This window comes from Bactrocera dorsalis, chromosome 1 (genome assembly GCF_023373825.1).
Source record: "Bactrocera dorsalis isolate Fly_Bdor chromosome 1, ASM2337382v1, whole genome shotgun sequence".
NCBI lineage: Eukaryota > Metazoa > Arthropoda > Insecta > Diptera > Tephritidae > Bactrocera > Bactrocera dorsalis.
Window position 1 is genome coordinate 18,908,310 of NC_064303.1, and position 11,738 is coordinate 18,920,047.

Sequence of the window (11,738 nt, forward strand, 5' to 3'; positions counted from 1 at the left end):
ACTTTTAGCATTTTCGAAAACTCCTTCACTGTCCTAAATCAATTAAATTGGAATTTATAGCTTATTGTTATTGTACTGCTGACCTTTCATACAAGTTTCACACCATTTTACCACTAATTATATCGATAAACAAATTTATATAGCATTAAACGCAATCACTTTACACATTATACAAAATTATACGAGAATTATACGAAAATTGGCATACCATTTTATAGCCATTATGTCATTGCATTATTGAACACAAAACACACATAAACATAAGTTATGTATTTAATAGCCTGTTTACTTGTGCGCTTTTAAAAAGCCCATTTATCAACATAAAATTAACTTAATTGTATGATTTATGTAATTGTTAAAGTTATGAAGTTTTCTATGTATGACGTATTGACGTATTCTGTGTATGTATGTATGCACGTATGCATGTATTTAGTTAGCGTTTAGTTTAAGTGCATTAAGTGCCTGTAGCCGCATTGGCGGCACAAATCCGTAGACAAGAAATTTAAAATTATTATTATTATTAAGTAAGGCGTTTTTTGTCTAATTCGGCGTAGCTGATTAGAAAAATTTTGTTTTTTTTTGTTTTTTTAACTTTAAAGTTACATATCATTATAGTCAGTCAGTGTATTTGTAATTGAAAGCAATATTGTGTTGCATATACGTCATACATACATACATATATATAAATAAAATTTGTAATAGCAGAAAATACTGGCTTTTTAGTGACGTTAATCGATCAGCAGGATTTTTAGAGTTGGCTATTAAAGATTTGGCACTTGATGAATTCCAATAGTCCGCTGTCGGCCTTGTGATTGATTACTGCCTTTTAGCTTGCAGCTTTAGCGCTTGCTCTCCAAAAGAATATAGCCCCGTTAAAGTTGCTGTAAGTCTGAAAATACTATTCTCGGACTTATGTACGTAATAAACAATTATTTCTAGTCTTATCATACTTGGGCCATATCTGCTTCGTTACCTTGCATTTGGTTATTGATTTCCATTTGTACTCAGCTATTTATTCAAAGTGAGTATAAAAGTCTCTTTTGATGTTGTTGTTGTAGCGGCAATATTCTGCCGAGTTGACAATCCTTGGCCAGATAAAAAGTCCGGATCCGTTCTGGTTACGTAGACCTCTCTTTTGATCATTCACAGCGAACATGTATTAACTCATGCTTCGTATTCATCTAAAGAGGCTTGTAGTTTGTACAACTGGGGGCCTATTCTGTAACTCGATTCGAAAATGTATTTTATTCGAAATTCGGATCTAATTTATAATTATGCGAAAGTTGTACTACCCTGTGCCAGAATAAATGTGTACAATTTTCGTTCTTGCTTTCTACAACTCAAAAGCTTTCGAATATTTTATCCGAAAATTGGCTTGGAAATCCGAAAATCGAGTTACAGAATATACAAAATCCGAATTCGAGTAAATTTTTTTTTTCGAATCGAGTTACAGAATAGACCCCCTGGTTTGTGTTTTCGTTACCGACAGTACTTCAGTGGTTGAGAAACCCAAAAGGGCAAGTGAAGTTGACTCGACAGTGAGCTAAAAGCCTTGTAGAACGCCCAAAGTTGATCTGGTGACTGATGCCCAGAAAATACTGAAACTTTGGAGGGAACAATCCAGCCTGTTGAATAGCAGTGAAAGCGTAACACCAGACGATGGTGAACTCGATTCCCTAGTCAATGACGATGGAATAGATTTTCCATAGCCCGACTATTAATAGATTTGAATAGCAATTACCTCCAGAAGAACAACAAAGCGGCAGGGGACGATGTATTACGGCCCGAGCTGTTCCAATATGGCGGCGAAGAACTGACAAGGTGCATACATCAGCTTATTTCCAAGATAAGGTCGGTTGAAAGCATGCCCGATGATTGGAATTTAAGTGTGGTCCCAATCCACAAAATGGAAGTCCCCACAATCTGCGTCAGTTATAGTGGGATAAGCTTCCTCAACATCGCGGATAAGGTTCTATCAAGCGTAGTGTGTGGACGACTGAAGCCCACCTCCAGCTTCAGGCGTGGAAAATCCTCTGACCACATATACACCATACGCCAAATCTTGGAAAACACCCGTGAAAAGAATATCGATACACACCCTCTATTCGTCTATTTTTAAGCCACCTTCGACAGCACAAAAAGGATCCGCTACGTCTGAATTTGGTATTCTCGCAAAACTAAGAAGGCTGTGTAAACTGCTAAACTGTAAAATGCTAAAACACATTCGAGTCGAATATCAAATTCGAATAGAATTTACTTTCGAATCAATATACAGAATAGGCCCCCCGACGTTGAGCAATACCAAAAGCTCCGTCAGGATCGGGAAGGAGCTGTCTAAAACGTTTGACACCAAACGAGGTTTCAGAAAATCTACTCCTGGAGAAAATATATTGAGCTGCGGATCTAAATAGAGAAGGAGCAATTTGATATAAAAGTGTACAGCTACTGGCGTACGCCGATGATATTGTTATCATTGGCCTCAACAAATGCGCTCTTAGTTCTGCTTTCCCCAGAATGAATAAGGAAGCGAAGCAAATGGGTCTGGTACTGAACTAGGACAAGACGAAATATCTCTTGTCATCAAACGACTAGGCTTCCACGACACTGTTGAAAGTCAAAGCTTCGTTGTCGTAGACAATTTCGTCTATTTTGGAACTGATTCTGATGAGTCGGCCTTCGAGAGAAAAGTTCTGCGAAATATTTATGATTTTTTGGCCGTTGGCCACGACGTATACCGCATTCGATGGAACGATAGGCTATATCGTCCGAATAGATGAAAACACTCCAGCTCTGAGAGTTTTCGCCGCTGTAACCTCAGAGGAAAACAGAGGAAGATCTCCACTTCGTTGGAGAGATCAGGCGGAGAAGAACCTGGCCACACTTGGAATCTCCAATTGGCGTCACCTTGTGAAAAGAATAAACAACTGGCGCGCTGTTGTTAACTCGGCTATAACATCGTAAGCGTTTTCTACGCCAGTAAAGAAGTAGACGAAGTATTATAATAAAAAGGAAAACACAATTCCAATACATTTATGATATTTGTATATTGATTGTTTTTATTGATTTATTCAATGTTATAATTAATTAAATAGCGAGAGCAATTTTAAAAGATTAACTTACTTATTACTACTACAAACGAAATGGTTAGCGATTGAAGGCGAGAGAGCGCGTTTAGCAAAATATTACAGGCGACGTACATATAATTAGGTCTTTTTTTATTATACTTATGCTTAAAAGCACTAAATTAAATTAAACTAAGATAATTAAAAATTGTAATTAATTGCTTTAAACAAATTAGCTAATTTAAAATGAATTTTCACATGAAAAGAAAATGACTATAATGCATGGAACCAAGAAGGGCTACGAAAATAATATTAAATCAAATAATATGAAATAAATTCGGAAATTGTAAAAATGTCTAGTTAAAAAAATATAAACAAAAAAAAGTAAAAAAATACATAATATAATTAAAAAAATATTATTTAAAAAAAAATAAAAAAAAAATAATAAAAAAAATAAAAAATAATAATATTGGAAGAAAAATAAATAAAAATATTTTTTTTAATAAATTCGCATATTGTAAAAGTTTTTTAAAAAAAAATATGTTTAATAAAAAAAAAATTTACAAAAAAAATTATATTAAAAAAAGGAATTAAAAAATATATATTTCTTATTTAAACACAATATATGTAATATAATTTTTATTAAAACAAACAAAATTTGTTGTAAAAAATTATTATTATATATATGGGCATTTCCAACGGTCGCGAACCGTACGTTCGCACGCATTTATAGTTCAAAAAACAAGGATAACATAAATTTGTCTTAATTTTTTTTTTATGTTTCGATAGCATTTTGCTAGGTCTTTCGTTGGTGCAAAAGGTAGGATCTTTCGATTTTTATTTTTTAATATGTTAGCGATAAACATGCGGTCGCGAACGTACGAATAATGGAAGTTGCTTTTGGGTGCAACTAGAAAAACGCAAAAAATAGCGAAATGGAGCAAAATATTCTAAAAGGATTAATTTATATTAAATTGGAATAAAGTAACTTCCTCCTAACTAATTGCACGCTGAAATTTTTCCATTGGTTTTTTATTTATAAGGTTGAGTACCGGTCGCGAACGTACGGGTCGCGAACGTACGATTTTTCCATCAAGTTTTTATTTGGATTTTGGAAACCTTTTCATAAATAAAGCAAACTGATACCTACAAAATTCGGTATATCCTTCCATTTTCGATATAAAGTTGGAGATATCTCGGAAATTGTATCAGCTCCAATATATAAAATTTTAATTCCAGTAATGTGCTCTTGTGCATAATTGTGAAAAGAGAATGCATCGTTTAAAACGACATTTTTTGTTCTCGTAATTTGCCAGATTTTTCTTTTCACAACTGCTCCAACGCCATCGACTGCACCTTTACCATGTGACTTTGCAAAATAGTTCCACTACAAGCAATAAACTTATCACTAATACTGCAAACGACTTAGTTTCATTCAACAACTTGCTTATAGTTGAAATGTGCGCTTTGAATTTCATTTTGGCACACCAGCCTATAATTTTCCGCAAAATCTATTTGTAGGACAAGTACCCCAGGCATGATATTTTTCCTTACGTTTTCAAAATAATTTTGTTGTGCTTGCTTTTCAATGAAATTTTGCTTGAAAATTGGCAGTTGAACTTGTAGTTCATGGAGCAAGGCCGATTACGCAGCAACAGTGCAAGTCAAAATTACACGATCGCCCACTTTCCTCCAGTACTGTCATTTAACATTTGCGTCCATTTTTGACAAGTATTTTAGCGGCACAATATCTTTTACATCTTTTGTACACTTTTCGCAATCGTTTGTCATACAATTTTCATTTTCGATATTGCAACAAACTAATTTTAAGAAACTTTCGAAGCCTTCGGAAAAACATTCAATAACTGTCGCACATCCAATTAACAAAAAACTGAAATTGGCGTGATTCATGCATACACACATGTTGTATGGCATTTTGCTCGAAAGTTTAACCTTTCTTGGGCGACATTTTCCCATCAACAATGAGTGTATCCCTTTTTCCTGCAGCCTGAACGCTGATACATATCTTCCCGCAAAAAATTTCTTTGGCCAATTTTAATTTTGTCTCCAATTCTAAGTCACTTTCAAATGTACGAGTATTATTTTCTTTACAATTTGTTGGTTCGATATACTTTTTATGCAGTGCAGCAATGACTTCTACTTTCTTTGCCAAATCTCTTGGCAATGCATTTTCAGCTTTCTTTAGGGCTTTCCCTAATGTTTGTTTGCAAGTATAAGTAATATGTTCTTCTCCTTGTCTACTGTAATTTTTTTTTTAGAAACAAATCAATACTTACGGTCGCGAACGTACGAAATTTTGAAAATCGAAATAAAAAGTTTCATGCACTGTTTACCTAAAGTAATTTTGTTTTCTGATTACGGATGCTTAACTTGCTTTAGTCGTGTTTTTTTAGGCACTTGTTTGCACTCAATGTGAAGTAAGAGCAATAAATGACGTTTTTAGTCGCGAACGTACGATTTGATCGTAGATAATAAGCAAAATAAAAATTTACCGTTATTCGTTTTTTGTTTGGCCTCTTTGCATTTTTCTCTTCTTATTTGGTATTCATAAAGAGATTTTGTGGAAAAGTATAACCATAACATAAGTTATTCATATAAAATAACTCAAGAGAAAAAATACCTCTAGAATGGCTCAAAATAAAAACAATTAAGTTTTCAGGTTTCAGGATTCTGTGGAAATGCTCATATATTTTTTTTTAAAACATCTTTTATAAAAAAACATAATATTAAAAAAAATCATAATAATAATAAATTTTGTAATAAAAAGAATTTATTTTTTATTAAAACAAAATAAATAAAAAATATAAAAAATAAAATTACAAAAAATATAATATTAAAAGGAGAATAAAAAAAATAAATTTTTTTTTATTAAAACAAAAAAATATAAAAAATAAAATTACAAAAAAAATATAATATTAAAAAAGAGAATTTAAAAAAATATTTTTTTTTTATTAAAACAAAAAAAAATAAAAATAAAATTATCAAAGAAAAATATTTTTTAAGTAGTGATAGTAGTGGCGAAAGGCAAAAAATGTGTGCAGCAAATGCGACTAATATTAATAAATTACATATGTACCTTCATAAATATATTTATGTATATAGTATATATAATATAACATAATAATATGTTTCATTCATTTTTAAATTGTTTGTTTGTTTCTTGTTTTTTATTTTTTTTAAATTACATTTTTTTTATTTTTTTTCAATAAATTTTATTTTTTTAAGAGTTTCATAAATGTGTAAAATATAGATTCTTGCTAATATTTGAGTCATGATTTAACGTTTTTCAACATTATTATATGTATATGTATTTGATTTTTTTATGCTCCGTTATTTGTATTTGCTGTGCGACATTTAACTAACTGAACAATAAATTCATTACATTTAAATATTTACAAGTATAAATTTGTTCGAAAGAAAATTGAATTTCAATAAACTCCTTAAATATTTTCATTTTTTTAATTCGAACGACACAATAACTTTTCATTTTTTTCTGCTTGTTTTATATTAACGCTTATGCTTAAAGATGATTTTTTAAACATATTTAAATATGATTTTTTTTTTTAATATTTTTTTTTTTGTATACATTGGATGTAAAGCCAGCGAGAAGAATCCACATATCCTCGGTTTTACAAATTAATATGAGAAAAAAATAATAATTATAAGCATAAATTTCTGTAAGCCGAAAAAAAAAAATCAAAAAAAAAAAATTATAAAAATTAAAAAAAATTTTATAAAGATTATAAAAATTAAAAAAAAAAATATAAAAAAACACATTGAAAAAATTTTATATCAAAGAAAAATTTGTTTGTTTAACAGAAAAAAATCATACTAAAAAATATATTTTTATGATTCCAAAACAAAATTTTTATTAAATATTTTTTAATTCATAATTTTTTGATAGCAAACATATTTTAGGAATTTCTTTTGTCAAGAAAAACTTCTAAAATGTCTAAATTTGTTAAAAAATGAGAAGATTTTGAAATTTTGGGTATTAAATATTTTAGAAATTTCATTTGTTGAGTAAAAATTCGGAATTTTTTTTAAATAAATTTGGCTTGTTTACATAAATAATTTTGATAAAATATATAAATGCTTTTTTTTTTGAATCTAAACATTAGTTAACACAAGTTACAATGCAAAAAAAAACTAAATCTTTTTTGAAAAATAAAAATATATAAAATTAAAAATGTAAAATTAAATTTTAGAATATTTGGAGTTGTGAGAAAAAAATATTACTGTGATTCGGAAAAAAATAAAAAAATATGATGTAATAATTACAAAAAAAAAAATTTCAAAAATTTAAAATTTTAAAATAAATTTCCAAATTCCAAAAACATATATTTTTAAAAATTGTAATTACGATTCCAAAAAGTATATTTTTCAAATTTTATTTAAAATTTTTTAAATTTTAATTTAAATAAAAAAAAATTTAATTAAATTTTTACGACTTGAAAACTATAGTAACAAATATACGCATTAAATTCAATTTCTTGAGTCAGAAAGCACAATTGAAACAATAAATCCTTACAATTTTCGGAGTAAAAACAAAAAAAAAAAAAATAATAATAATAAAAAAAAGTTTTATGTTTTATGCTGGTATGCAATAGTTTTGAAGATTTCGAAAATATTGTAAGCGAACTATTTGATTAAAAAATATAATGTTTTTTTATGTCAAAATAACTTCTCACACAGTCTTACAGTAATATATGAAGTAAAGCTTTATTTATCATTTATTTATAGCTTTGAAGAAATTAAGGAATTGAATGGAATAAAAACAGAAATAAAAATAAAATAGTACATTTTTTGACGATAAAGTTTTAGACTATGTATTTTTAATCGAAAATACAAGGAAATGCAAAACTTACTTTAAACATTTATAAGAAAACTCTTACTCACTCAAAAAAATTCGAAAACGTTTTCGAAAAATAAAAATAAATATTAATTTTTAGTTCAAAACTTTGCAAAAATTAATTTATATTATATAATAATTTAAAAAATATAAATTAGAATAAATTAATAAAAAAAATATATATATTTTTTAATGTTCTTCAATGATGCAAAATACAAAAGTAACTTGTGCAGTAATAAGAGCATTAAATATTTTCCCCAAAGTTTTTTCAAAACACTTCTAAAAGTTTTTTGACGACGAAATTAAAAAAAAATTAAACATCAGTGATGAAAAATCAAGCAGAATCTTCATTAAACAATTGTAAATTTTTTTTCGAAACATTTTGAAAATTTTGGCAATTTGATGGCAAAAAATATTATTTTTTAGTGCAAAGCTTTGCAAAAAATAAAAGCAAAAACTCTTACTATTTACATTAAATTATTGTAAACATTTTTTTTTTTCGAAAACATTTTTGAAATTTCATTTTCGCATTTCGCATTTTTTTTCGGTGGCAAAAAAAAATATTAATTTTTAATGCAAAACTTTGCAAAAAATAAAAGCAAAAACTCATACTCATTCAAGAACGAAATTCGAAAACCTTTTTAAAAAACTAAATATTAATTTTTAATGCAGAACTTTTCAAAAAATAGAAGCAAAAACTCTTACTCACACACAAAAAAAATTGATTTGAAAACGTTTTTGAAAAAAAAAAAATAATAATTTTTAGTGCAAAATTTTGCAAAAAAAAAAAACAAAAATTCTTACTCACTCAAAACAAAATTTCGAAAACGTTTTTGAAAAATAAATATTAATTTTTAATGCAAAACTTTTCTAAAACATAAAAGCAAAAATTCTTACACACAAAAAAAAAATTGATTTGAAAACGTTTTTGAAACAAAAAATTAAAAAACAAAATTTCGAAAACGGTTTTTGAAAAATAAATATTAATTTTAAGTGCAAAACTTTGCATACAATGCAAAAAAACGCACCAAAAAAAAAGAAATCTGTTTTGAAAAACAAAAATAAATTCGAAAACCTTTTTTTTAAATAAATTAAAATGAAATATTAAAAAGAAAAATAAACTTAATAACAATGTTCCTTCTCCAGGCTTTACATTCAATTATACTAGGTAGCAAATTATATGTATGTATTATTGAGAGCTTCTTCCTTGCTTGCTTGATATGAGAGCGCCAGCTGGCATGTGCCCTGCTAATTTATGTAGTGTAACCAACTGCCTGCCAACAACTGCTTAGTAAGATAATTCAACATTACTTTATTTTTTTGATATTAAAAAGCAGTGCAGAAAATAAAGTTACAATTTTGATTACATTTCGAAAATTAGCAACGCACATGCGTGCTATGCGCTCAACTACTGGCCTGGCCCTCGCTTGATTGACTTCACTTAAATATTAAGCTATACACTTGTACTTTATAGCCTATATGTAGGCAGTTTACTTTTCGCTTTTGCTCATCCACACACACAGAGACACATTTATGTTGGCATGCTTAAATGCTAATAAAATATATGATTTCTTGTTTTTGTTTTTTATAAATATTGAATGTTTGCATTTAACGCTGCTAGTCAGTTAGCAATATATAATATATATTTTGTAATAAAATTATTGATGAAAATTTGTAAATGCTATGAAGGTTTTTGTTGCCGGTTTTATGGTTTACGACATGAAAATGTGCGCGTCAGAGATTACTTATTTGCTTGGGATTATAAATAGTTGTAAATTGTCAGTCAGCTTAGTTGCAAAATGACAACTTTTTGTCTTTTGCGTAAATAAAAGCATGATTAATTATTGAGTTTCGAGGGCTAAACAACATTTAGGCATTATGTGACTTTATTTAAACGCAGCTGCGTCCAAAGGAAGTATATTACTCGCTTAGGAGACCAGCGTAGATAATTTTTGAAAGCGAAAAAATAATGATAGTATAAAACACATTGGAAAAGAAATATAAAAGAAATAACGAAAATTAAAGGAATAAATATTTACGGTCGATCTTTGTTCAGGAAGATGAAGGGGGGAGACGTGGTGGAGTTTTTAAAGGTTAAAACGATTTATCATGATTTACAGAATAATAAAGAGCTTCGTAGAAAAAACTTATAAAGCAAAGTTAGAGGTAGTAAAAAGGCCAACAACTTTTGAAAACACATCTTTTTTACATAACCTCAAATTTTTTGTGAAATTTTGAAATTACCAAGATCTTTGATCTTTAACAAAAATAATTTTTTTTACAAAATTTGGTATAAGCTTCCCATCTTATGCCCCAAAAAAATAATTTATATTCATTTTTATCTTTACTTTGACTTAATAACCCCAAAAAAAGGCAAATTTTCTAAAAAAAAAAAAAAAAATTTACACTTAACAGTATCAGATTTTTTAGAAAGTAGTAGTGGTCGTGAAAAAAGTTTATATAACTTTATATCACACCTTTTTCACTCATCACGAAACGTGTATGAAATCTTGGAATTACCAACTTTTACAAAACTTTGCATAAAGCCATCCTTCTTATGTCTCATAAAAATAATTTTTATTTCAAATATTTATGTTTATCTTTACTTTGACTTAATAACTAAAAAAAAAATACAAATAAAAAAATTTTCTATCAAAAATAACAAAAAAAAAAATCCATTAAAATTGGCATTTCAAAATATCAGATTTCTTTTAGAAAATATATTTTGAGACGGTTTTAAAAACTGCGCTATTCTTTAGCAAAAAAATTCATAAAGTGTGCAAAATTTGGATTTTAATGGTTATTTGAATTTTTCCTACCAATTTTGAGGTTATGTGAAAAAGGTGTTAGTAAAAAAAATTTAGAAACTTGTATTAACTACACTTTGCCATATAAAGTTTTTCTATAGAATTTTGCCAACATTGCTTATTCGAATTTTTCAATTAATTTTTGAGGTTATGTGAAAAATGTCTTAGTACAAAAGTAATTTTAGGTTAAATGAAATCTCTGTCTTGAGATAGTATAAAAACTGCGGTAATTTTTCGCAAATAAAATGCATAAAAGGTTGAAAATTTGGATTTGAATGGTTAATTGAATTTTTTACATACATTTTGAGGTTATGTGAAAAAGTTGTAGGTAAAAAAATTTAGAACTTTTCATTACCTGCAACTTTGCCATATAAAGTTTTTCTATAGAAGTCGCAATTTTGTCGGAAATCGGCATAAACCAGTTTAAATCGTTCAAATTTCTACGCTTTCTTCCTCGGCCCGAACTCAAATCGCCCGTAAATTATTGTTTCTTACATTTTTGTTACTCTAATTTTCATTTCCAATGGGTTTTATACTACTATGAATTTTTTTCAGTTTTACTATTTTCAAAGGCTGCTGCATTAGCTATCAACAGCGTGCTCGCTTACAATGGCGCTTTTCGCACACACACATCGGTAGCACTGGCGCTTGATTTGGCGGTAAATACTCGCCTACATTTAATATTTATCATTTTTTACTTTAATAATTTAATATTTTTCACAATGTGCACTTGTTTTTTAGCAACTTTAAATATTTATATTTATTTTGTATTTTTTTGTTTCTTTACATACCTAAAATACAATGCGACAAAAAGACAATGTTGATTAATTATATTAAAAGTAGCGTGCTAAAAGCGCAGTATTTCATTTTAATTATAAGCAAAAACTAAAAAAGAAACAAAAAATTAAAATCACTTTGATTTATTAAACCTTAACTTACAACTAACTATTTTTTATTAGCATTAAAATAATTTTGGAATTATTATTATTTTAATTA

At 27.9% G+C, this 11,738-nt stretch overlaps 1 protein-coding gene across 2 annotated transcripts in view; it reads left to right on the forward strand.

The window, feature by feature from the left end:
- The window catches only part of LOC105233378 (WD repeat domain phosphoinositide-interacting protein 2), a 194,669-nt gene that overhangs the window by 46,819 nt on the left and 136,112 nt on the right, over nucleotides 1-11,738 (forward strand). The window lies entirely within an intron of this gene.